Source organism: Thunnus maccoyii, chromosome 22, assembly GCF_910596095.1.
Source record: "Thunnus maccoyii chromosome 22, fThuMac1.1, whole genome shotgun sequence".
NCBI classification, from domain to species: domain Eukaryota; kingdom Metazoa; phylum Chordata; class Actinopteri; order Scombriformes; family Scombridae; genus Thunnus; species Thunnus maccoyii.
In genome coordinates this window covers 6,549,731-6,574,928 of record NC_056554.1, presented here as the reverse complement: position 1 = coordinate 6,574,928, position 25,198 = coordinate 6,549,731, and the positions used below count along the sequence as shown (strand labels likewise).

Below are 25,198 nucleotides of genomic sequence, written 5' to 3'. Positions count from 1 at the left end.
CTCCTTACATACAATATAATCACTCGCAGCCATTTCGTATTTGACTCGAACTGTCAGTGTGCTCCCCGACTCACCTAACTCCCACTCAGGTTTGGGCGGCAACTTCCACTAGCGTAACTTCTAAAGATATCATCAAAGAAACAGATATTATTTCATCCCTTCTCAGCTTGAGCTACTGCACTCAGCTATGCTAAAAAAGCAACAGCATGCTGTACAGCTTACCTGCTGGCTATATCTAACAGAGATACAACCCACTCGAATCCAAAGTCAAAACAACAAACTGTGCTACAGTGTGCGTTTCTAACATTTAAAGCCAACTGCCAAACAGCGTGTACAAGGACAGATACCCTACAAATCTGCAAAGAAAGCCAAAAACGAAGCCAACCATTGTGTCATATTTAATATCACTGGGCTACTGGATATTCTTAATGGTTGTTCTGGCTGATTATTATTGTAGTGACAGCACATAACCATTGAGCACCACCTGCACCACCTGTAAAAATAATTTTATGCCTGATTTTAATGAAACAGCTCCTGCGTACAGTAAACATAGTCTTTTATAGGAATGACCCTACTACAAGTGACCCCCATGAAACATATTGATAATCTTATGTTTGTTGGTTTGTTGTTGACAGTCGGTTTATAGTCCCCTATTTGTCAGTTTTAACAAACTAAGAGCCCTGAATTTATGGATCCGGTATGGATGATAGAAGCTTGTGTTTGCAATGTGGACACATTCAAGGGCAATGCTGGAGTCAGGCTGTAAACCACAGTGTTGTATGTACATGTGTGGGTGTGTGTGTGCTGACGTGCTGTACACAGAACTCGTAAACAACAAGTAAACATAGGACCAGACAGGACCCCAATCAAATCAATGCAGGTTCAAAGTCTATTGCCCCGGTGTGAGTGTGTGTGTGTGTGTGCATGAGTGTGTAGGCGAGCCGGATCATTGGATCAATCCACAAGAGAAAGAGGTTGACAGAATAATGACCTGTCGTCTGTTTTCATCAGCCTTTCTCTCTTTCTCTCGCTGCGGCCATATGCTCTGCTTTCTTGCGTTTCTCCCTCTAGCTCTCCTTTTTTCTGCTCGTGCACACATCACCTTCTTCGCTCATCTCTGCCTTATTCATCTTGTCCTCTCTTCCTGTCACACTGGTCCAGGAATAACTCCTCTCTGTTGCCTCTAATCTCACATATTTCCCCTTCATTCCATCTTTTCTTCATCTTGCTGCCGTCCTCAGTAATCCTCCATTTCTCTTTTGTTGCCAATCGCCTTTTCTTTTCCCCCTTTTTATAAAATTCTCTTTTCAAGCGACCCACCACCCCATCCCCACCCCCCCCACCCCGCTCCAGCCCCAATAACTCAAACAGTCCTTTCTTTGATGCATCATTCATGGTTTTGTTCCCTAATGCACTCTCTATCTCTTTCACAGCCACACTATCAAATCTTCATCATCGGCTTTTATCTAGTGTTCCAGCTTTCCCCTTCTCCCCCCTTTTAATGTCTTGTCTTGGTTTCTCTTTCTGCTGCTGCTTCTTGCCCCTTTCTATTTCTATCCATGCAGCAAAGCTCAGTCTCTCACTTCATCCCTGCTCTTTCAACCCTTCCCTTTATGCTCCTTCATCATCTCCCTGCCTCTATCTCCCTCTCATTCCCTTTTCCATCACTTTCACTTTCTTCCTCATTCTTCCAACCCCCTTCCCTATCGCACTATGTCCCTCCATTTTCTCCCCTTCCCTCCCTTTCTCTCCGTCTGTCATTCCCTGAGGTGAGTGGCTGAGTGCTAATGCCCAGGTCTCAGTAATGGGATAATCCTTTACATCAGAGCGGCAGCATCCATCAGGCTACACGTCACTCTCTAAAAGCCATCGTTATCATTGAAATAGGGTTCTAATCTCCACATCATACACCATTCATGCGCCAAAACACACACGCACGTATGTGTATACTGACCAAATGTCTCATCGCCAAGGCCCAGCCACGCTCCAGATCCCATTTTGTTTCTTATCGGCTGAGTGCCGCTATCACAGACAATGTTCCAGCACTGCATTGACCTGCAGATAAACATGTAGCCTATAAGATGTTTATCTTCATCCGCACAGCATTTATGAAATGCGGCATGTATGTTGTGTGGCATGATGGAGAAAAATGTATACTGCAAGAGGCAGATATCCTGCCTGAGGCTATTAAAGTAGTGTCACAATAGTCTTTAAGTGCATGATAAATGTATTTATGACAGCTTGTGTGCAGATACAATCGTATTATTTTGCTGCCTTGCATCTGTGATTTTCCTGCAATGTCAGTGTGAAGTGCTTATAACACAAATACACCCTAGTATGCGCATATACACACACACACACACACACACACACTCAGGTCCGTTCCTGCCAGAGCAGAAACATCTGGGCCCCCAAACGGCAGGATCGTCTGGGGAGCGTTGATGTGTTGCTTTGACTGTCTATGTCCACCTGTGCCCAGAAATTGCTTGAAAAACACAATCTTTTGGCAACACCTGCTTTGGGCCTTACATAAGTGAAGACCACACAGAAATGAGCAGCTAGCATGGAGGAAGAAGAGGAGAAATGGATGGGAAAGTCATGAGGAGCCTGTGCCTGTGTGTGTGTATGAGTCTGTGTGCAAGAACTGGGTGGAAAGGGAGGCTAGGACTGCATCCAGTGATGTCAAAAGCTTATATGTAGGGTTGGGTACCGAACTCGAAATTACGTTGGTATTAACGAGTACCTATTCATTAGATCAATCAGTGCCAAATTTTGGTAACCTGAGAGTGGGTTGTGTTGTGAATTCAAATAAACACTGATAAGATTCCTTATAAGCTTTCAGCCATATCGGAGCAGTGTTAAGTTACCGCTGATGAGAACATTTCCTTCTGTTGCTGCTTCATATTAAAAGCTTTCTGCTGACAAACTAACGGAAGGCTTTTATTGTAAAGAACTTATAGGAATTTAGATGTGTTAATCGCTGAGTTAGTGGAGCTTTATTAGTGGTGCTATTCTTCTATAAAAACAAGTCGACACAACAAGATCTGGAGATATTTGGAGCTCTTTGTTCAGTGGATCGGTTAGAGATGCTGCAGAGGGGAACAGCACAAGCAGAAACAGCCACAGTGAGATGTTTGATGAAGACCTGCATTAGGCCGGCTGGTGAATTTTTGGCAAAGCCAGCCATTGATGTGACATTTATGCCACAAATGCGACGAACAGATGCAACACATAACTGTATCATTCCTTCACCCTTGAGAGGAGGTTATGTGGTATGTGATATCTGTGTGGTATGCACATTGTTTCTGTGCAGGTGTGTGTGTGTGTACAGAATGTGGTTGGCTTCGTTACTGCGAGTGTATGTATTACAGTGAGTGTAATTTTGTGTGTATATGTTATGTGCACATGTGTGTGTATTCAAAATAAAACGAGGCTTAGTGAGGAACGCCGGGCATTCAAGCACAAGCAATGGAAGTAGGCTATTGGTATTCAAATGTGTGTGCGCATTTATGCACCAAGCAGTGTCTGTTGCAGTTTTAGCCCATGACATTTGTAGTTAGAGTGTTTGCTCTGTGTGCGTGTGGTACGGAATTTAGAGAGGGTGAGAACGCAAACATGCACACAAATGTTTCTACCTGTGCAATTTCAACGCTCAGAGCTCAAACTTTACCACCCTGACTTTCTCTCTATATAAGTATCTTTTTTTTTCTTGCTTTCAGTTATTTCTCAGTCAATGCAGAACACCTTTTTATATGCGGATGAGGGCTTCGTTTGTCGTCCATAATGGCACAAAGAGCTGACAATAATCCCACGCCATGGCAGCTATTCCATCACAGACACACAGACGGCCAAGTGAATGATGATCCCTGCTTTACGCCAGAGTCTGTACCCATCATGCATCAGTTCGAGATAACATGGTAGACTGGATGTTGGTTCCGATTTGGTGTGTCACTGTTCAACAAGGAGCACTGGCAGCAGGGATGTGGTAGAGGCCGAATAACCCTAACTCCTAACTACCATTTAGGCTGACATACAGTAAATTAAACTCTAAACTTGTATGAGGTGATTTGGAACTAAAGAAAAAGGGCAAAATAAGTACCAAATTCTACTGTAACCGGGTGGATTAAAACATTTTGAGGATGGATATTCTCAGGGAACTCCAGAGGGATGAAACCGGAATGAAAAGAGCCCTTCCCCCTGGTCTTGTGCTGAGTACTTGCAGCTGGGGTTGGAAGGCTGGTGTCAGCTGAACAGAGCTTTATGATGATGACTGACTACAAGTCATAATTTACCACCACTTCACTGCTTCCAGGTTGAGGATAATGGTGGGGATTAAGGTACAGTAGGTGGAAGGGGAGGGTTTCTAAAGAATCATGTGTCATGAAGCCTGTTCACACGGGGTAATTCATGGCTAACATCTGAAATAAGGTCTTTTTAGAGATAAGCTCTAAAAAGATGTATCTCCTTATAGTGTAACTATTCAATAGCTTCGAACTTGAATACGTATGGTGGTTTACAGCTTATGGTTCAGTATGTTTTCATTACACATTACATTTCTTCTCACTCATATTGATTTTTGGTGATTAACCAGTGGCATCCCTATTCAACACAATTTCCATCTGATCCACTACTATTTATCCAGTTTTGTTGTAATTTACTCCCGAAACCATAATACTCCAAAACATGGGATGTAAATAATGTGTGAGCATCTTCAAATTCATTGGTGATCACTCTACTGTGAGCTGTACATGCTGACTAAAAGCGGTCAATTAAAAGAAAACACACAGTTATGCTTTCCGGATGGGTCTCACACTATTACTGCTATTTATGTTTGTGCCACAATATAAAATGCGATTAAGCTGCATTAGGCCAATAACACTATACTTATTCGCTTCATATGGGCGATCAACTTGAAATAAGTCACATATCAAACTAAAGGTACTGTACTGAACGGTTTAGGAGGAGTACAGTACATGTATCATCACAGCCCTGGCGTCTACACAGCTGTGCATTGGTGAATGTGTAGAATACTGCATTTCCATGGAAACTGACATTACACAAGTGATGAAAACACCGGATGTAAACAGGCTTAAGCTTATTGACAATATCCGAGTAAATAACAATTGTAAATAAGATTCTTTATACAGTATAACATTATGCATAAACATGCTGACTGAAGGGGTGACAGGTAAGCTAATCTCTATAGACTCTGTTACTCCAGGGATAAAGTTGTAGTGATGTTTAATATTACACCGACCCCCACGTCTCTGTATGATAGCGTTATCACTGACCTTGACTCGTAGAACCCTTGGGAACCATTTTACTCTAATGCGTAAAACCACAATGTTTAACTTGTTCTCTGCTCAGTGGCTCTAAATCCCTGTCTGTCGTGACTGACCTTGAAGTCTGGCTTTGACAAGAGTAAATGTAATAGCATTATAACTGTTGTACAGAAAAGACTCGTGAGGTACTGAGGGCACTTGGCAGATCAGATTATTCCCTAAAACATATTTACTCTTATGCTGTAGTGACAGCTATAGTGAAATATGCTAGAGGCAAGTAAACCTTCATGTGTGTGTCCTTGTGTGTGTGCATGTGCGTGACAGGCTGAGCTATGAGAGCCACTTAGGCATGCAGGAGTAAGCAGTTCTGCAAAGTACAACAAGATGTGGTCAGACAACAAAGAGGACAACTTTCTTCAACAGAACTTAAGTCTCACACTCCCCCAGATATTAACAGCAGGTAATAGAAGCCACTGCTGTGCTTAATTTTCATAATATGCTCAAAAAAACACATGTGCACACACATTTTGACATTTTGCTCCCGTTTTCCCATTACACAGAAATATATATATATATATATATATATATATATATATATATATAAAACCCCACTGAAGACCCCATGAGTTGGATTTCTGAAGTCACACATGGCAGTATCTTTTCCCTCAAGCCTTGGCAACAGTAGGCCACCACATGAGCAGGAAAGTATCCATCCACCACTCTTGGGCATGCTCAGCTCTTCTCAACCCTGTAGGCACTATTGTAAGAGCTATTCTTTTAATAAGAGCAGTGGTAGCACTTGGTGCAAGGAATATCGACATAACAAACATCCAAAATGGTTGTGCAGTAAGAGTGAATCAAAAAATGTCATGAGAGTTTCTTTTTTTTTTTTGGACTTTCTCTACACATTGTAATGGTCGACATACTGTAGGCCTTGTCGCTGTTGAGCTCTGTGGGTCGTGAGCAGGTACGACCTCTTCCCATACATCTTTTAGTCTTTTTTTTTTTTACAAGCAAGTGACACGATCCACTGGTAGGGTTTGATGTTAGCCAAAGGTTTACACTATAAGGTCCCATTCCATTCCACACGGGCACTGTGATCAATGTGTAGGACCCACCAGTGCAGCAACAAAGACATGATCCCTCACTGGCTTCCCCCCAGCAATTGGCACCACTGCTGAGTGTTGATGAAGCACCCAGCAGAGCCATATATTTCCTCTATGCCACACAGGCTCTACCCTGTGTGAGCTTCATAGTACTATATATGCTGTATATATCCCCCTCTGCAGTTTGCCAAAGCATTCTGCACACATAGCTTCTGGCTCAGTGAAAATTTCCATCCCTGGCTGTGGCCCTGGCAGGAGACCTCTAGATATATTAATGAATCATGTACCGGTGAGAAAAGGTCTTTAAATCAAACCATCCACCCACCCTGAGCAGGACTATAACTAACACATGTTCCTGGTTCAGATCCATTTAGCACTAAACACTCTGTTAGGCCGGAGTGAAAACTAGACAAGAGGGCAAAGGGTGTGACGCACCATGGGGCAAGGCACAGATGAAACATTACCAACCTAAGGAAGGGTGAGGATGCGGAGGGAGAGTAGCAAGGGTTAGCGTGAGGATGACAGTCAAGATAAAGTAGGAGTACATACTGTAAAGGGAGAAACGTGTAAGAAGGAAGGTATGTTATAATGATAGAAGTGAGTGGGCTAAATGGAAAAGACAAACAATGAAAGATGTTGTGGCGGAGAATGATGAGAGGGCGGAACTTGTTAAGAGGGTACAAGCGATGTAAACAGGAGAAAGAGTGAAGAGGCAGGACGGAAATGGAATAAATAGGCGAGAGGATGTTGAGGGAGGGGGTGTTACAGAGGCCTTCCTCAATAATGATCTCTGAGATCCTCCTAATTGGGCAAATCTCTGAGCAGGCACCCGGCACCCTGCTCAGGTCAGGCGGAGAGCAACAGAGAGAGAGAGAGAGAGGAAGGAAGGGGGAAACATTTGCAGACACAAGAGGGGTACCATGAAAAGGTTGAGCTATGTGAGTCTAATGAATTGAGGGGTTGTGCAAGTGCTCATTGGACCCCCCCTCCCTGACCAACTCCCTTCTCCTTAATTCCACTTTCAACTCTCTCCAGCTTTCGCGACCCTGTTGTAAATCTATGAGCAGCTGAATCGACTTAAATTTTGAAAAATCCATTTGGCTTCAGACGATGACACAACTGCAGCTTAAGGTGGCCCGGGGACCTTGTTTGTAACATTGTGGCGAATGAAAGAACGGCTTTGGGTGAGGGGTGTGAGACAAGGGGGGAGAGTGCTCTATGAGGGCCTCTCCAGAGGGCTAATTTATGTGCGTCCTGATCAATGGGTTAATTAAGTGGAGAGAGGAGAAAATGGAGAGGGCAGGGGCTGGAATGAGTCGCCAGTGGCAATGGAGATAGGGGGGCGGGATGGAAGGGCAGATGGATGGAGGTTAGGAGGGTGACAACAGAAGAAGTAGACAGATTTTGACTACTTAAGATCTGGAGGACATGGAGTCTACTCAGGGAGTTAAATCCTCTTGTTTGCTTTACTTAATTGACTGGATCCATCCAATACTTCTCTGATGGGAATTTCTTCACGCCGCTGATGATTTTGAACTATTGGCTCACCTACAGAATCAATACAACTCCACCTCTTCAGATTTGTCAAAGTCGAGCAAAATAAGATGTCAAGAGCGCAATCTATGGAGCAGCCTTTCAGAGACCTTTGGAAAATCACTTCAGATATTTACTTGTCAACAAAATCTCGATAGGAGGAATACGAGCGTCATGCACACACATACCCATCAACTGTACTTACACAACACACACACACACACACAACCCTTGCGGCTGTTCTGTATTCCAGAATGTGAAGCACGTTCTCCAGTGAGAGGGATAGAGCTCATCCTTTGAAATGTGTTTATTCCACACAAAAGGAGAGAGAGAAACAGGCAGAAAGAAACAGGGCCAGTGAAATCCTGCTGACTTGCAGCCTTCTCTATCGCCGCCCCCTTCTCCTATTCCCCCTTCTTATTTCCAAGCCCCTGGAGTTTAAACCCAAATGGAAAGAGCTCGTTTCATGTGGGCACCAGGGGAGCTCCGCTTGCTTTCTTCCCGTGTCTTCGTCTTTGCAGCAACACCCCCGTACCTGATCCCACCTCATTCCCGCCGTCTAAAAACGATACACGCCAACAGATATCCCAGCGAAGCAATCTCACCACTCATTAGCCGTTAGCCACTAGCGTGTGATCAAGGTTACACTCCCTTACCCTGGCTAATTAAGTTGACAAGACCCTATCTTTCTTCCGCTAATGGTGAACTGTTCCCCTCTTTGCATACCACCTACATTCCTGTCCCTTTTACCCTTATAGTCCATGCTCCCTATACTTGCATTTCTAATCTTTTACATCCATAATTTGAACCTTCTTGCTCCTTAAATCCTTGAATCCGAAACCATAAAATCTGCACCCCTGTTCTTTACACTTTTTTTTCCCGTCTTTCTTACACCTTTTCTAACACCAGGTACATTCGAGCGAGTCAGAGGGGACTTATGAAGGGCACTGCACAGGGAAGATGAGTCATTTTCACCAAGATACTGTAGCCTAAGGGTAGCAGATAAGTGCACACTCAATAAAGTTCAGTACGAGTCAGAACACTGACATTTATGTTCCTGGTGCTGTGAGCTGCTACCTGTGCGGCTATAGTCCACGGAAATCTGCTCATGCTGCGGTGTTTGGCCCAGGAGTGATCCACACAGATTGGAATTTAGCGCCTCTTCCTCTGCTGCCATTTGTCAGCGGAGGAATTGCTTCAGCCTTGAGAGACAGTGTGAAGAGCCGCAGATGAATGATTCAACCAACACAAATTGTTTTCTATGAGGAATAGAGGATACACGGGCCACATCCTTAAATATTGAAAGAAAACAACAAGAGAGCGCCTTTAGTTAAAACAAATCAAAGGAGAAAGGCGTGCCAAAGGTTTAGAGGCGTTTGCTCTTTAGTGTGTGCACAGAGGCAGAACCTTTCCACCGTTGTGTGTCTGTTCATATGTGTGTGTGTGTGTGTGTGTGTGTGTTCCTGTTCATCCTGAGGATTAGTGTTTTCTTTGCTGATTGTGACAATAACAACAACGATCATTGCCTGCTTGGCATCATCGAGCGTGAAAGTGTAACACTACCATTCTGGTGCTCATTCATCACTGTCGGGCCTCTGCTTTCGTCCCTAACCAGCATACGCACACACACACACACACACACACACACGCAAGAAAGAGACATCCTAATTTACTATGTAAGAACAGGCTTATTCTTTTCATTAGCGGCCGCCATCACGACAGCTACAGCCCAGCAGCCTAACAATGCATCAACCGGAGCTAGACGGCATACGGAAGTACTTGAAATGCTTCGTTTGTTCGGGGGGGGAAAGGAGGTTGAGGCCCGCTTTTAAGGTAAGGTTGAGGAGGTGACGTGAAACTGCGCGCGGCATGCATCCACACCTTATATATAAGATGTCTTGACAGTAGAGAAGGCGAGTGAGTATATTGCTGAAAACAGCTCATCCAGTGCTCCTCGAGGCAGAACTCTGAACAGCGGCAGCAACCTCTGGGAGATCGACAGTAGCCGGCGGTATCTCTGCATCCTCGAGTGTTGCCATTAGCCGGCAGCTCTGGCCGTGCCTAAAACCCAACCACTGTGACCCGTCGTCACTTAAGTCAACAGATGAACATCAAACGGATAATGGCCTAGCCTTTTTTCACGGGACAGTCGCTGGCTATGCCGCCACGGAGACTCATTACGGTCGACTGACTAGAGACTGGTGCTCAGTGTGTGTGTGTGTGTGTGTGCCAAAGCAAGAGAGAGAGAAAAAATGTGTGTTTCATAACAACCCTCATCATTATACAGTGCTGCCACAGTGATAACACTTCAGCATGTTGGCCAACACAGCCGCTACTGCTGCTGCTTTCTTTTTTTTTTTCCAGCATTACCATTCAACTGGTCTTTCTCTAGCTAGTTGTTAGGGCTTCAGCTGACAGCTCATACTAATATGTGTGGTGGTGTGTCAGCCCATACTAACAGCAGGGAAGAGGTAGCATATAGCAGATGTTAGGAGTGCAAAATAGAGACGGTGGTGTTGTAATGTGGCATTCCTCTCCTCTCCTCTCTCTCTCTCCCTGTTGTACTGTATACTCCTTTTCCAAAAACACCCTCCAGTTTGCTCTTCGGCTCGCTTCCTCCTCTCTTTTTCCGATTCCTTGTGACATCCGTGGTCACTTGACTTGCAGAGAGCATTCTCTCCTCCTCTCTCTCTGTATGTGTCTGGGGGTAAGAGGGCAGCTATATCAGCGCGCATACCTGCCTGTTTCCAGTCTCGTTGACCCAGAGCTTGTTTGCAATGCTGAGGGTTTGCTACGGGATGTCTGCAAGGATGTGGCTACTCTTGACCTTGAGACGCTGTCGATACCATAACTCACTCGATATCTCCATGTCCTCATCGATGGGGTGTACGGTGTGTGTGAGAGACGTACGAGACTGAAATGAATAATACAGGGGGGGACCAAAAAAAAAAATTTTTTTCATAAACACATTAATCTCCAAAGTTATGTTGTTGTGAGATTTGTGTATGAAATCCCTGGACTATGAAAAGGATTGCAAAGGGGTATTAAGGGCAAAAAAAAAAAAGAAGCACACAGGTAGAATTCCCATGGATGCACCAGAGAAATACAGGGAGTCACCCAGTTCACCAGAGGGATGAGCTGCACTGCTTAGAGCGACATGGATTCCAACTGTCAGTCAATCTGATTGGCCGGAAAGCAGGATGTATTTAATCCCAGCTGTTGCTGACTCCAGTTCTGTTGATTCCATCAAATCTGTATCACGCTTTCTATTCAGGGCTCGACTCTGCAACACAGAGGCATGAAATCCCATTGTAGCCTTGCACCTCTATTATGAAAGAAATTACTTGTTGAAAAAACACTCAATAGTGGTTTTACTCTTTGCAGGTTTTCTATTGTAAGAGGGGATGTGTGCCTATATCCAACCTCCTGCTCTGTCAAACTTTAGAGGGGAGCTAGCAGTTCAGAGCTGGCTGATGGATGTTCTGGGTGGTTTCTCTCTATCTCTTTGTCTTCCTTTGGCTTTTATCTCTTTTAAGAAAAGAGGAGTAAATGTTCATTGATCTTGGCTGGTGGTCAGGCTGGTTCTGGCGGAGGGTGGGAGGGGTGGTGATGTGAAGGTTGCTGCTGCTGCTGTTGGCTGGACGCTCGGGAAGCCAACATCAGGTTTTGTCGATCAAAATGTGTCAGAGAGTGTTCAACCTTGATCTAACCTTAATGAGCCCACCGGGGACACGACGGGAGCTGTTCGCCGCAGGTAGACGGACGACATCAGGGTTTGAAGACTAAGGGTGGGGAAGGAAGGAGAGATGTTTGGAGAGAATGTGTGAGGGAAAGACAGGGAGCAAGAAATAATGAGAAGGGACAAACAAAATAGCAAAAATATCGCAAGATACAGAAAAAGCGGAAGCAGAGAGAAAAGAGAGGGGAAGGATGGAGCTGAGACAAGCGATGGCTGTAACCCCTCGACTCCATCCTGCACCCTAGAGATCTGATTCAACAGGCTCAGAGAAAGGAGAGAGATGGGCCACTGTGGGTGGGGGAGAGGGGGGTCTGTGGAAGACCAGCACAAGAGCACTGCAACAAAACAGACACACTGACATGCTGAGTGGAGAAGAAGACGGAGCAACTTGTCTTGGAAGAATATCAAGAAATACTATAATCTTTACTTTTTCAATAACTGAAAGATAACTGTCTGATCAATAGCATGCATCTGCACACTCTTGGACTCCATATCACTAAATGAAACAATAAACCTGCAACATATGCAAGGCATCGTCATTCCCAGCTGCAAAAACTGAAGTAATTAAGACATGCTAATGCTTAGCTTTGCTCATTTTAAATATAATAAAATATTTGGTCATAACGATTTCATGTCTGGATTCTGCAAAGCACCAGAGAACATTGTTTATTGGGCTTTATCACAAAGAAAAAAAATGCACCCCCCAGCAATTTGGACATCGCAGCAGTCAATATGGTGATGCCAGTGGTTTTTTTTGATTAATTTTGCATCCTTAATATACACAGAGAAAATGCTGGAGCACACATACGAACAGGCCCGAAACAAAACACAAGCTTCAGGTTTAAAACGCTGATCTTCGCAGGGCTTATCCTTCCAAAAAGATGCTGCCATAGCAACGACACACACTCCTCGCAAAAAAAAAAACAGCCAGGCTCCCTTTGAATCAAATGAATGGGTCGGCCACGAACGGATGGAGAGGAGAAACAAATGAATACATGAATGAGGAATAAAGGCGATAAAGAAGCCATGCTGAGTGTATACAGTCTTACAAAAGCATACTGTCTTAGTAGAGGAGGGAAGTAGTCTAAAAGTTGATTTAGTTTCATTTGGGTAGAGGGTGATAGCCTACACATGACACCAAACACATGAAGAGGACACTTACATGGAGAGACTGGAGCTTAAGGGGAAAAAAAGCATTAATTGTAGAGCTTTTCCACTGAATCAGATTTATTTTTTCATCAGTAGTAGTGTCAACAACCTTCAACAGTCTCTCCAGTCCAGTAGTGTAGCAGTGGACCAAGATAAAGTCACAACAACAAGACACACTTCAACTCACATTGTCCAGTATTTCCAGTGAGACACATGTCTCTGTTACTTTCACTGAATTATGTATCCGTCTACCACGCTCGCACCTTAACAAATCGTTTCCACAATTTGTCAGTTATGAAGTCAGGTGTAGAACTGTAGAATCTGTCACATTGGAAACCCTAGCAGGAAGTTAGCTGAAATGTAAGTGACAAATTCCTGCCGTTGGGGACATCAAAATCTGCCAGCAGCCGTGAGAAGAAAAAAAAAAAAAACATTTGTGCATCTTCAAAGTTGGCTGAAACAAATAGTTCCTTTCTTTAACAGAAGGGAGACATAAACAACAGCGCCTCCCTGAGGACTTGTGTGTTCAGCCAGCCTTGGCTTTACTAATTCATTTCGTCTTTGCTTAACAAACATTTCATTTCACCAGCGTTCATCAGGAGATTCTCCTGTTCTCCAGTCAACCTGTCAGTTGCCATAATCCTGAAGTTTTTTTTTTTAAACTAGACAGATGACATCTCTCACCTAAAATTAGTAGCAACTGCTGTCATTTCCACACTAAGCAAACATCCTAACCCACTCAGGGGGCCCACTGTCACTGATTTATCAACAGTAAAAGATAGGGAGGTATAAAATTAGCAGCAGTTAACAGCCTTCTAAAGGATTTTGCAAAGGAGAATAATTTGTGTGTGTGATGACCATTCCAACCTACCCTGTCAAAACACAAGCCTGCATCTGTTGACTGCTTAGCGACCCGCGCTAGGAACCATCAATCTATCAGGCGGCACGCTTTGAACGTTTCAGCCCCATCTGCCTCCAGCTTTGCTGCACCTTGCCCGGGATGGATGGCATTGAGCGATGTTTTCTGGGGCCCTGCGTGCATTTGGTTAGGACACGTTCAAGATGCTCGCACACATGAGGAGACGTGCGCGGGCATCTTCGTCAAGGCCGCCTGTCTTTAGCGTTTTTGTAATCAGTAACTGACAGCGGATGAACAGACAGAATAGCAGCGCTGTGTAGCACTGCTGCAGAAATACTATACAGTCTCTCTCCCCCTCTCTCTTTCATTTTTTTTTTCTCCCTTTCACTGTGCACATATTTCTCTCTCACACACACAAATGCCTGCAATCACTCTTCACACTGCATTAGCAGGGGGATAAAGGTGGCACTTTATCCCCCTTTAACATCTCCACAGGTCTTCAAAGTTTCCAGCCAGCCGCCATCCGGATAAATAACAACTCCTCTGTGACAACATCTATTTAGCGCGAGGATAGTCGCACATTTTTTCCCCTCGCCTCCATTAAAATGCTTTCTCCCCACAGAGTAGACGTCCCTCTCTGCTATATAGGGCAGGCTAGCTGCCTAAACCAAGGAGAGAGCTGAGCTGAGCGGAGCTGCCTTCCCCTTCTCGTCGTCGTGCAGATAAGAACAGAGGTCTTCTTGTCCCTGCTGAATTCTATCATCTAGCAGGGCCCTGCTGATCCGAATGCCCCACAACACCAGCCACAGCATATAAATGCGCCCCATTCTTCGTGCTGTGTATGTGCATCTATTTGTGTGTGTGTGTGTGTGGAGAAGAGCATTTAGGGGAATATGTTCTCATGGCCATGGCGTTTCCTGGGTCTTTTGAGTATAAAGACCCACTGACAAGAAGCTCATATTAAGTTGAGGGATGGTTTCACTCTTGAAGGAGGACATTTGTGTATATGTGTGTGTGCATCATTTCAATCATCGGTCTGCAAGACAAACTAGTTTACGAGCAAAATTTCCCCTTCCTCTCATTTCTCTCGTGTTCCTCACAATACACAATGAAAGACATATGCACGACGACGGCCATATGTGCAGCGACTGAACTAGCATTGATTCGATCTCAGCAAAGCACTTTGATTAACAAGATACAAATCCTGCATGTACGAGGACAAGACAGAGAAATGAGCTCAGCCTGCCTGAATAGCTGCCTCTGTTTCTCTCATTCCAGCAGAGGAGCTCTGAGTCCAGGTCCTCATTAATGGTACAGAGGAGGATGCATCCCCACTGTTAAGAAAGAGCACTTCACCTGCATGAGGCACGAATCATCCACAACAGGTTTGACACAACCACACAGCAAATACACACACGTACAACATACAGAAATATGCTGCAAAATCACTACTGAACGGACAGAAATTGTGCAAGATGAATATTCATTCAAGACATGTTTTGGAAAACTGGGAATGCTTTCATCACTGTGCTGTTGACAACATTCATCTGTATGATTTTTTAAATGTGTATTTTAGAGACTACATGTAGGCAACAGATAATTGAAATTATGAAATATTTATACAGAAAAAACACATTTAGTCCCAATTTGCTGATTTTGATCCTCTTTTTTTCTAATGTAGGTATCAAAACCCCTTGAACCCACACATACAATTGAAAATGGAAATTTAATGAAAATTAGGATGAAATTATATATATAAATATATATAATTTTTATATATATAAATATATATAATTTTACTCTAATTTGGCATGTCTAACTAGGATTTTGTTAGTGAGAATCATCTCAGTAGAAATTAGCACTGACCATGTAAACCTCAGCCTACCTGTTAATTTGTGATCCACGGGTGCTGGTGGGCTGCCAGATTCCCACTGATGTTTTTTTTCCCGAGGTTTTGTCCTCCTCCTCCTCCTCCTCGTCCTCTTCCCAAAACCTTCCTGGAGCAGTGGTAAATGTCAAGCAAGCAAAAAGTGTTTGTTTTTTTTTCTAAAAAGAAAACATGAGCTGAATAAAAAAAAAAAACAATAATTTAAAAAAAATTACACCTTCAAAAATCCCCCCCGACAGCACTACCTCGTTCAATCCAACCGGGCCGGCAGGTAGGACTTCATGACTGGAGACAATCACAGTGGAGGCTGAACACCACAAATAAAGCTGCTCTACTGCATTACACACCGCATACAGCAGGATATAGTATGATTCCCCATCCGAGCAGCCAGGCTCGGCTCGACTCGGCTCGGCTCAGTCTTCTCCAGCACGGCAATAAATTAATTAATTTCTCGGCTGACAGTTCGCTTTGCCTCAGGAAGCGTGTCTGTTTTTATCGAGGCCTCGAAACGACTAAATAACCCCCAAATAACCCGGACGTGTCTGCGGGGACTCGGCGGATTTGACAGCCGACAAGTGTCACCTGTGTTGACCAATGGTCGCGGCTACTCAGTTTTTAAGCGTTTTTCTGTGTGGTCGTCGATAAATCCTCAATAAATCCCCGGAAGGAGAGCTCCGACACCGCCGAGCACCGGTTCAAGTCACGGTGCAAGCCTCGGCTCGTCTCGGTAACGACGGACATGCACTGCGCGGTCCTCCGGTAGCCTTGTGAGAGGATGCTGCTGCCGCTGCTGCTGCTGCTGCTGTGTGGATGCCGTGACCGCCTCAGCGTGCGCGTCCGCGCAGGCACGCACGCACGCTCGTCCTCGTCGTGTGACGCGCGCCGCAGTGTCCTCCCCAGCAAGCTGGTCGCCCCGGCAACGCTTTCCTCTGACCTCAATATGCTCGTTTTTCTTTTACAAAATATGTCGCGTTGACAGCATTCTCACGTTCATTCAGCGGTGAAAATATGCGTTAATTATTATAAAGTTGCCCTCTATGCTCTCAGAGGGATGTGAAAAATTAGTGCTGAGGAGTTTCATTTTTTTTTTCGGCATCCCTCTCCTCTCCTCCGCTCGCATCCAGCCGGGCAGATCTGCATCAGCATGACGTCAGAGGACGTTAAAGGGATACTAGCCCATTTTTTTCTTTTCTTTTTTTTCTTTTTATTGGATTTCACAATCAAAAATTTACAACATCAGGAAATATATTTGGTATAAACAGAAATAAGCAATAAAGTGCAAACAGTGATAAAGTGCAAACATTGATAAAGTGCATGGAGTTCAGTGATCTAGTATAAAGTGCAGTAAGATCATAAGTCCAAACTCCCCTCATCCATCCCTCCACCTTGCAGCTTTCCCTCCACCTCCCGTTCACCCAACCAACTTAAGAATCCCTCCATCCATCCTAACCTCACTCTCTTCCCTCCATCATGGTTTATCCAAGTGCAGCACAGGGTATATGTACTATCTCTGCCCAATTAATCCCCATAGTAGGCTAACCATGTTAATCATTGAGGGGTAAATATAACAGCAGTATTTTGAGTGCCAAATGGGGCATTAAAGGAATTTCATAGTGATACCACAGATGATAAAAATGATATAATATACAATAAGTTTAGGATATGAGCTAACTAATCAGCACTACAAGTCCCTTTTGGAATATAATACTGCTTTTTGGGGGGTGAGTTGCTGACATTACAAGCTTGCACATTTATTTATTTTATGTTTTACTTTAAGGGATAATAACCATCTAACATCCAGCATGGCTCAGTCCCTGATCTCATCAATGCAGATGGTAATGGCTGTGTGGTGGCAGCACCTGCTCCTCTGGATGCAGCACAGCCGCATGTCTGTTTTATTACCGGGGTCATAACACAGCGAAACATCTGCCTCAGTCACTGTCCTGACTGCAGAGCCATGTATCCACAGTTGGTGGGCTGACACCTGCCAGGAATACCCAGATCACAGGATAAAAGCCCCTCGGAAAAAGAAAAAAAAAAAAAAAAGACTTAGAATTTTGCTCCATCTTTTCTTGCTTTTGTGCCACTATCTGCAGTCACTTAAGCTGAAGTATAATGAGTGCCACCCCCAGCAATATCCAAATGATGTCCATGTGCTCCCAGGCAGCATCCAGATCTCATTTTAGAGAAGATTTACTGCTTTAACATCTATGTGCCAGTGTTCATTCACTTCCTCATATAAACCCCAGGCAGGGAAACAGGCCGCTTCTCCACTCATGTGGAGAGCCAGGCTGTCGTCGATCAGCCCAAACATCATGTCAGCCCGTCCTGCTTTTTACCGTCAGATAACTCCAGCTACCCCAGGGACAAAGAGGAGGCAGAGAAAGAGCAAGGGAGAGACTGCTATGGGGCTACGATCTTGGCTATCAAGACAAATTGTCTTTGGTGGTGGATGTACATTCCCTCAGTGATATCCCATCAGACCAAGGTGAGGAAGTAGACGGCCTGTGTGTGTGTATGTGTGTGTGTCTGTACGTGCAGGGGTGACGTAGATGTCCTACACTTGATAGACCCTAGCCAAGCATCAGAGGTAATGGCCCAACAGGGAGACTTGACAGCTGAGCCCACTCTGAGATACACACATTCACACGTGCACACACACACACACACACACACCACAATGCTGTTGTTTCACACAACTCCTTGTGGTGTGCCACTGATGGACTACATCAATACACGGTAGCAAACACATGTATCAAGACAAGACACACACAGTCCCCTTTGCTCTCCTTTAACACAGACAAAAACACACTATCCCTCCCTACACACACACACACACACACACACACACACACACACACACACACACACGCTCCCAGCCGTGATGTATGTTATGTTAGAGGTCAGTTTGCCACTATGGAGCCTCAGGGAGAGCCACTGGTCTGTGGAGAATTCCTCCGCAATGTATATGCTCTTATTCCTCCAGCCCATAGGGGGTTGTGCTAGATTAGCGCAGTCATATACGCACAAGTGACCACTCAACAGGCCCTTTGATGTGGCCCCGGGGTCCAAGGCCCCTACAGATACCTGCCTCAGGCTCTTTTTCTGTCTCTCTCTTCCTAAGAAAAACAGCTGTAAAAGAGTTGCAACAGAACAGCCGCAAGGGAAAGTAATGTGTTGAGACATATGTACAGACACAAATGAGTACACTGTCACATAAATGCAAACATACAAGCACTTACAAAACTCACGTCCACACAGCTGTAAGCCACTATCACATATACATGCGTGTGGATTTAATATTCCATTAACAACCGGCTGCAACAACTGCTACATTCAGCCATATTACAATCAAATAATTTGTTTGCTCTGAGGTGTTTGCAATTATATGTCATTGCAATCTCATAAAGCCATTAACCTTTCTGTCTAAGGCACCCAGAGCATGCAGAAAGCCCATTTTCTCTCTGCCTAATTTACCTTCCTGCAACCTGACCTATTGAGCATGCCCACAAATCCCCTCTGTGTTTGCAGAATGTGAGAGCCTGGACTGTCACGGAGATTAAAATAGCCTATCAAAGAGAGACAATTATTTGTTCATTTATGACTCATTCAAAAGACTGTAGTATTGGAATGCGGGTCTTTGGTGCAGTTTAAGGGGAAAAAAACGGCTTGCATTGATCTTACACACACTCACCTGTGCACGCATAATACGCATAATTACAGACTATTATTCCTAAGTGGGAGAAAAGGCCTGCACAAATGTCATTCCAAATAGCCGAAAACAAACTCCAGCTAGCGAATGCCAGGAGCTTTTAATTCACAAAGCTGTTTCAGGGGAAAAGAGACTGGGCTTTAGCACAGTTGGACGTTAGCGTGCCAGGAGAGGAAGAAGAACCACATAGCACAAACACACTTTCAGTGAAATGTGCTCATTGGCCTCCTGTTCCTGCAGCAATGATTATCCTTGAGCTGCTCCCTCTCGTATGACACTGGAACCTGAAAATCTCACCTCTCTCAGTCTGTCTTACCCTCCTCCGTGCCCTTACCTTGTCCTCTAAGTTCTCATCCTTGCACCTTTAAACCTCTTACACATCACACCCTGTCTGATTTCCTTACACTGATTTCCCCTGCTTCACTTCTAACTCTATCACTAGTAATCTTTCTTGACTTCCATGTAGCTTCAGATTTGTTCTCCCTTCTCTTTCTCTCATCTCTCTTTCTACCTCTCTGCCCGCCACAAGGGATCTGCCCTCCAGGTCAGTAGCTAGTGCTTCTCCAACCTTATGCCCTCCTCCCATCTGACTCTTTACCTCCTGGCATCGTTTCTCACACACACACTTATCACTGTAAGGTTGGATTTATGTTCAGGCACAGTGTTATTTATTGGAACATTGTTTGTTTTTGTGGGGTGAATTCACAAGCAGCTACAAACAGCGTGCTGTATGAGTCAGACAGACAGAATGATAGCTTACACATTATGTTGTTCAATGGAGCGCTAATGGCACGCAGTGGTAAACATGTTTTTCAGTTTGACACTGCAAGGTGTGACCCTAGCCATACTGTGACCTTGGAATTTGTTTCACACTGATGAAGAGAAAAGATAAAACAACAGTCAGAATCAAATCTTTTGATTGAATGGCAAACAACAGAATGGTCCTCTTGCTATCAGCAGGGGAAAGCATACTTCTGGCTCAATCTGCAGTTTCTTGTTATGTGCTCAGTTCATAGATTGTACATAAAGATGGATGTAGCAAGGTGTGACATCACTCAGGGTCAGTCAGCACCCACCTGATAGACATCAAAGCTACTATAAGTCTTCAAATATTATTAGCGGAGCAATAATTTCCAGAATGACGACCAACACACTCAATAGAGGGCCTGAATTTAGCCATTGCGACTATGATGACTTGTTGAAAAAAAATGAATTGACTTAGTATTTCTAGAGAGAAGTTGATGCTTTTTGAATGGGAGTCGATTAAAGGCAATCTAGCAGCTGTTGGTGGCATTGCACTTTAAGGTACTTCACTGTTGGCTTCTGCCTTTAGCTATGGTAGTTGCCACTTTGTACCATTTAACTGATCATGCACTATATACAATATATAATATACATACAGTGTCATTGATATCCTTCTGTGTCTGACGACTGAGATTAAGGGTCTTTAATGCTACTTGCTAACCAAGGCTAGCATTATTTCCTCAGTTGTTATAGTACACCAAAAAGGAAGTTGGAGGATCCCTTCACTCTATTCACTCTAAGGGGCAAGACTGGCATTTTCAAATTCATCCACTTCAAAACTGCACTAATCAATATTTTTATATAAACAATAGGTCAAATGACTATGTGTAATGTGAAAGGTGTCGCTAGTAGGAATGATCCCACATAGAAATATCATGCTACTCTGTAGTTCCCCTCAGCTCTATGTGGTCTTTAAGAGTCTTTCTGCTCATGTTTTGGTCACAACTGTTCTGTTTTGGTTCAGTGTCACAGCTATAATCAACCCCACTTTGGCAAAAAAGCTAGATGAACCCAAAGTACACTTCTTGCCCAGCATCACATAGATAAAGTTAGCAATGACCTGGTAACATAGTGGAGCATATTTGGCAGCTAAAGAGACCAATTTGTCCCTTTGGGAGTTATTGGACAGCAAATCAGAGCTTAACAGGGAGTGAATATTGGACTCAACATTCATCAGGTGGACACAACACGACTCGAAACGAATGCTAATGCTGCTCTGTATCTGCTGGATGTCACACTGTCACTTGTCTGAAAGCACATTTGCCATATTATTATATATTATTATTGCCATATTATATCACACTGCCTACAAGTTGCAAAAAATGTATGTGTGTTTTCCTCATCCACATTACAAGGGACAACAGGCACAGAGGATACTTAATGGTTAAAAATACAATGCAATGTTTTAGGTGATTTAAAAGTGATTAATTAAAAAGGTGCTTTTTCTCATTTTTGCTGTGGTGTGGACACAGTGGGAGGGATGTAAGCCTTAATGTTTTGTGGACTGACGATGCTAATTTATCAATTCAAGGTTAAGTGAGAGCTAAAGGAAAACTAATCTGCAGTATGCATCAAACCAATGTACAAAATTACACGGCCAAAAAAGAAGCAGTGATTGATTGTTCAGACCAATAACATCTCCTCATAGACATCAGGGCTTATAGACCACAACTGCTCCCCCCCATCCCCCCCCCCCCCCTCCAGCTCATCTCTCAACAAATCTCTCCCAGTGGACTCACAGTAGTTCCCATCGACTTCTCCATGTTCGCTTCCTATTTTACATCTGCTCCCTTGTTGCAATAAGCCTGTTCTTCCACCCCATTCCTCTCCCCCTTCTTCTTCACTCTCACCTCAGCAAGTCGATGACCTGGTGGAGGTTTCTTTACCTGCCCTCACCTGCCTTCCATTTCCCAGGCTCACAGCTTCTCTGCTTCGCATGGTTAACTATGTTAGTCTACACTCCTCTGCCCCCCCCCCCCCCCCCCCCCCCCCCCCCCCCCGTTTTCCTATACCTCTGCTCCTCAGCAAGCCTCTGGTCCCTTGGGGTCGGGGATTGTATCCCTTTTCTCTGATCTGTAGCAGCAGGGTGCCTTCTAGATTAGTGCTAAAGTAGCTCCACTCGCATTGGTTCCCATCATATGCCACCCCCTCTCTCTGTCTATATAACTCAGGATCACGCCGCCACACACACACATACACATACACACCCCATTAGCTGGAGTGGCATCTGCTTTTAATTGTACCCATCTGAGCACTGGCGTAGTCTCCACATCCAAGAATCAGCCAGTGCTAATTGCGGCACCACATGTCCCATTGATGCAGGCTGCCACACTGAGGTATGAAAGAGAGAAAGAGACCTGCACAGTGTGACTTTGCATTTTTTATGACTTCCTATGCCCTGGAAACTTTGAGTTTATGGCCTTGTGATCATATATGCACATGTAGTCGTGATTAACATTAATAGGTTCGTATGCCGTGTCTGTACTTGCGCCTTTGCCTGTGTGGCGTGTGCGTGCGAGTTTTTGTGTGTGTGTATGTGGAAGCCTGCTGAGAGAGGAGCGAAAGACTGATGTATTATTTATGGTAAGGAGATAGTAAACTCACATAAAGGGAAAATTTACCTATTTGATATAAGTATGGAGCCCTCTACTTGTTTTAGTGGTGATGGGTGATGTCAAATATCAGGCTCACACATACACACACACGCACGCACACACATCCCATCTAGCAATTCATGTATAGATAAAGCTGATCTTTCCATTTTATTGCCTTAACTGGACTCTGACCTGACTCTCACTCTAAAGCTTTAAATTTAACAACAGCAATTTTCCTCTTGAGGAAATCAAACTCATTTGCTTCCTTGTTAGCTTCTATTCTAATGAAGACATTTGATTTTTGCAAAAATATCACGCACTGACTATTAAAAGGATAAGCTTCCAAAATTACAGTTGATCGTTCCAGTTTATTACAACTTAGGGTTGTAACAACTTTTTATTGGCTATGATAACATTGTACTCGGTAATAAAATCTGACAAAACAGTAACATTGCTACGCTGAAGTGCAATGGGACAAGAAATACAAGTTGAAGGACATCCACACAGGTTGTAAACAAGCCGATGGTTGAGCCAGAGTTTCGCAGGAAAACTATGTATGGACATCCACGGCAAGTACAGGTCAAAGCTGAACCAGGAAGTCTGTCTGTATCCTGTAATGGATATTCACAATGGAAAGTTTGTGCTATAATTTTAATTTTGACCTTTGTTTTCTCTTCCATGTTATTTAAAAGGTACCTTTGATGGAGCTGGGCTGACTAACTCAAGTAATGTAATGAGTAAAATTACTAAATACAAAAAAATACTTTTGCTGTTGAATAATGAATAAGTAATTCTCAATGAGTAATAGGTAATGATGGATTAAGCCACTGCTGATACAATGACTGTAACAATTAAACCCAAGTTGTAATAGACCTGAACCATTTGTAAAGCCAACAAATTGCATTATGCTCTATCATTGTCTCACACACACACAAGCATCAGCACAAACACTGAAGTGTGTGTGAGTTCGGCTGTCCAACATGCTTAAGGGTCTGTGTGTGTTTCTATGTCCACGTGCACACTCCATCAGGAACAATAAACAGGATGAGACATAATTTTACAGTTTATTAGGCAGGCTTATCCTAGTCTGACATTTTGCTGACAGTAATTGTTTCTGATATATTTAATTCATCCACTGTTCACATTTCTTTTGCTGTCATTGCAGCTTGCTGCCTTGTGAGCAAAGCGTTTGTAAAAGGAGAGACAGCATAAGGAGTAGAGCTAAATCAACATAATGAAAGCAGCTCCTCTGGGAAGAGTATCCAAATGACAGACATCTCAACAACTCTATCACAAGCAACATCATTGTTCCAGATGGATGACATTCACTTTAAAGCAATAGTTTGCTCGCGATGTGCAGAACACTTTAATTTTTCAGCATTATTAGACTAGATGATTAGATGAAACCTTAATGGTCCCCATGGGGAAACTGGGCTTCTTGCAGCAGCAGAAAATGGGATCTAGATAAGGATTAAACAAATGGAGACTACTAAACATAATACTACATGTGGTTTGTACAAGAGAGCAAAATGCGGATACTAAAGCAGATTAGAGATGAAGTATCTTTTCTGACAGATTACTTAGTGGATTCAAGGGACAAGCATGGATCAAGCAGTAGCTTCTTCACATTAAAAGGTGTGTAGGTGTAAGGAAATATGTACAGAACTTATCTAGACCTGTGGTTCTCAAACTGTGAGGCAGGCTCCCCCTGTGGGTGCTAGAGGTATTGCAGGGGGAGCAGGTATGAAAATAAAAGATGCAGAGTGGAAGTGAAGTTTAAAGCTGCACTTATCACTATTTTTATCTGAACAATAGCTAAATGACTGTGTAATGTTAAAGGTTTCGCTCAGAGTTACAGATCCACCGAGAGTTATTACCCAACTCTGCAGTTCCGCATTAGCTATACAGGGATTTCACATTTTTTAGCTCATTGTTTTGGTTTTCAAGCCCAGAACTCTGATCTCATTAACCCTATTACCACCAGCAGCAGGAAGCTGATTTTAGTGAAAAAACTTCACTTTACTTCACTCTTGGAAGCTGCCCCTCAGGAGTCTTCCACTGGCTCAAGAAGCTACGTTGACAAGCCATGAAACAAACAGTAGCAGTAAGGTTTAACTACTTTTTCTTGTTCTTTACTTGAAATGTCACCTTCTCAGATACAACCGTGCATGTTCGAGCCAAAATGTTATCCGAAATATGAGAGTAGACGATGTAAACAGCAAATGGAAAAACCTTAGCAAGTAACCTTAGCAACCAAGACCACGGAACGGATGGCCATTTATTGGCATACACGATGTCAAGGTAGAAAAAACATCACAAACGAATTGCTGAGCAGTTTAAAGCCTGGGCTTTGGACATTCAGGGATAATTTCTACATACATTAACCTAAAGTTTTGGAGAAATGAAACCAAAACTATCTGCATGGTTAGATACCACTGGAGCTAAGTAGCAAAATATGCCTTTTGTAAATTGGTTTAACTAACCCTTTCAAATGGTTTACATGGAGAATGGGGTTGCATGTCTTCTACTTCT

At 43.7% G+C, this 25,198-nt stretch overlaps 1 protein-coding gene across 4 annotated transcripts in view; it reads right to left on the bottom strand.

The window, feature by feature from the left end:
* nlgn2a (neuroligin 2a) overlaps positions 1 to 25,198 on the bottom strand; it is a 189,984-nt gene that overhangs the window by 160,736 nt on the left and 4,050 nt on the right. Inside the window, exons 4-5 of one of the 4 annotated variants that reach the window (XM_042400727.1) lie at positions 15,802 to 17,540; positions 15,554 to 15,665 (exon numbers count right to left, since the gene is read on the bottom strand). The exons of 1 other annotated variant lie outside the window; for it this stretch is intronic. The gene's annotated coding sequence lies outside the window, so the exon portion shown is untranslated. Of the gene's footprint in view, positions 1 to 15,553; positions 17,541 to 25,198 lie in introns of all 4 variants that reach the window. 2 more of the 4 variants (XM_042400728.1, XM_042400730.1) reach the window with 2 other exon arrangements.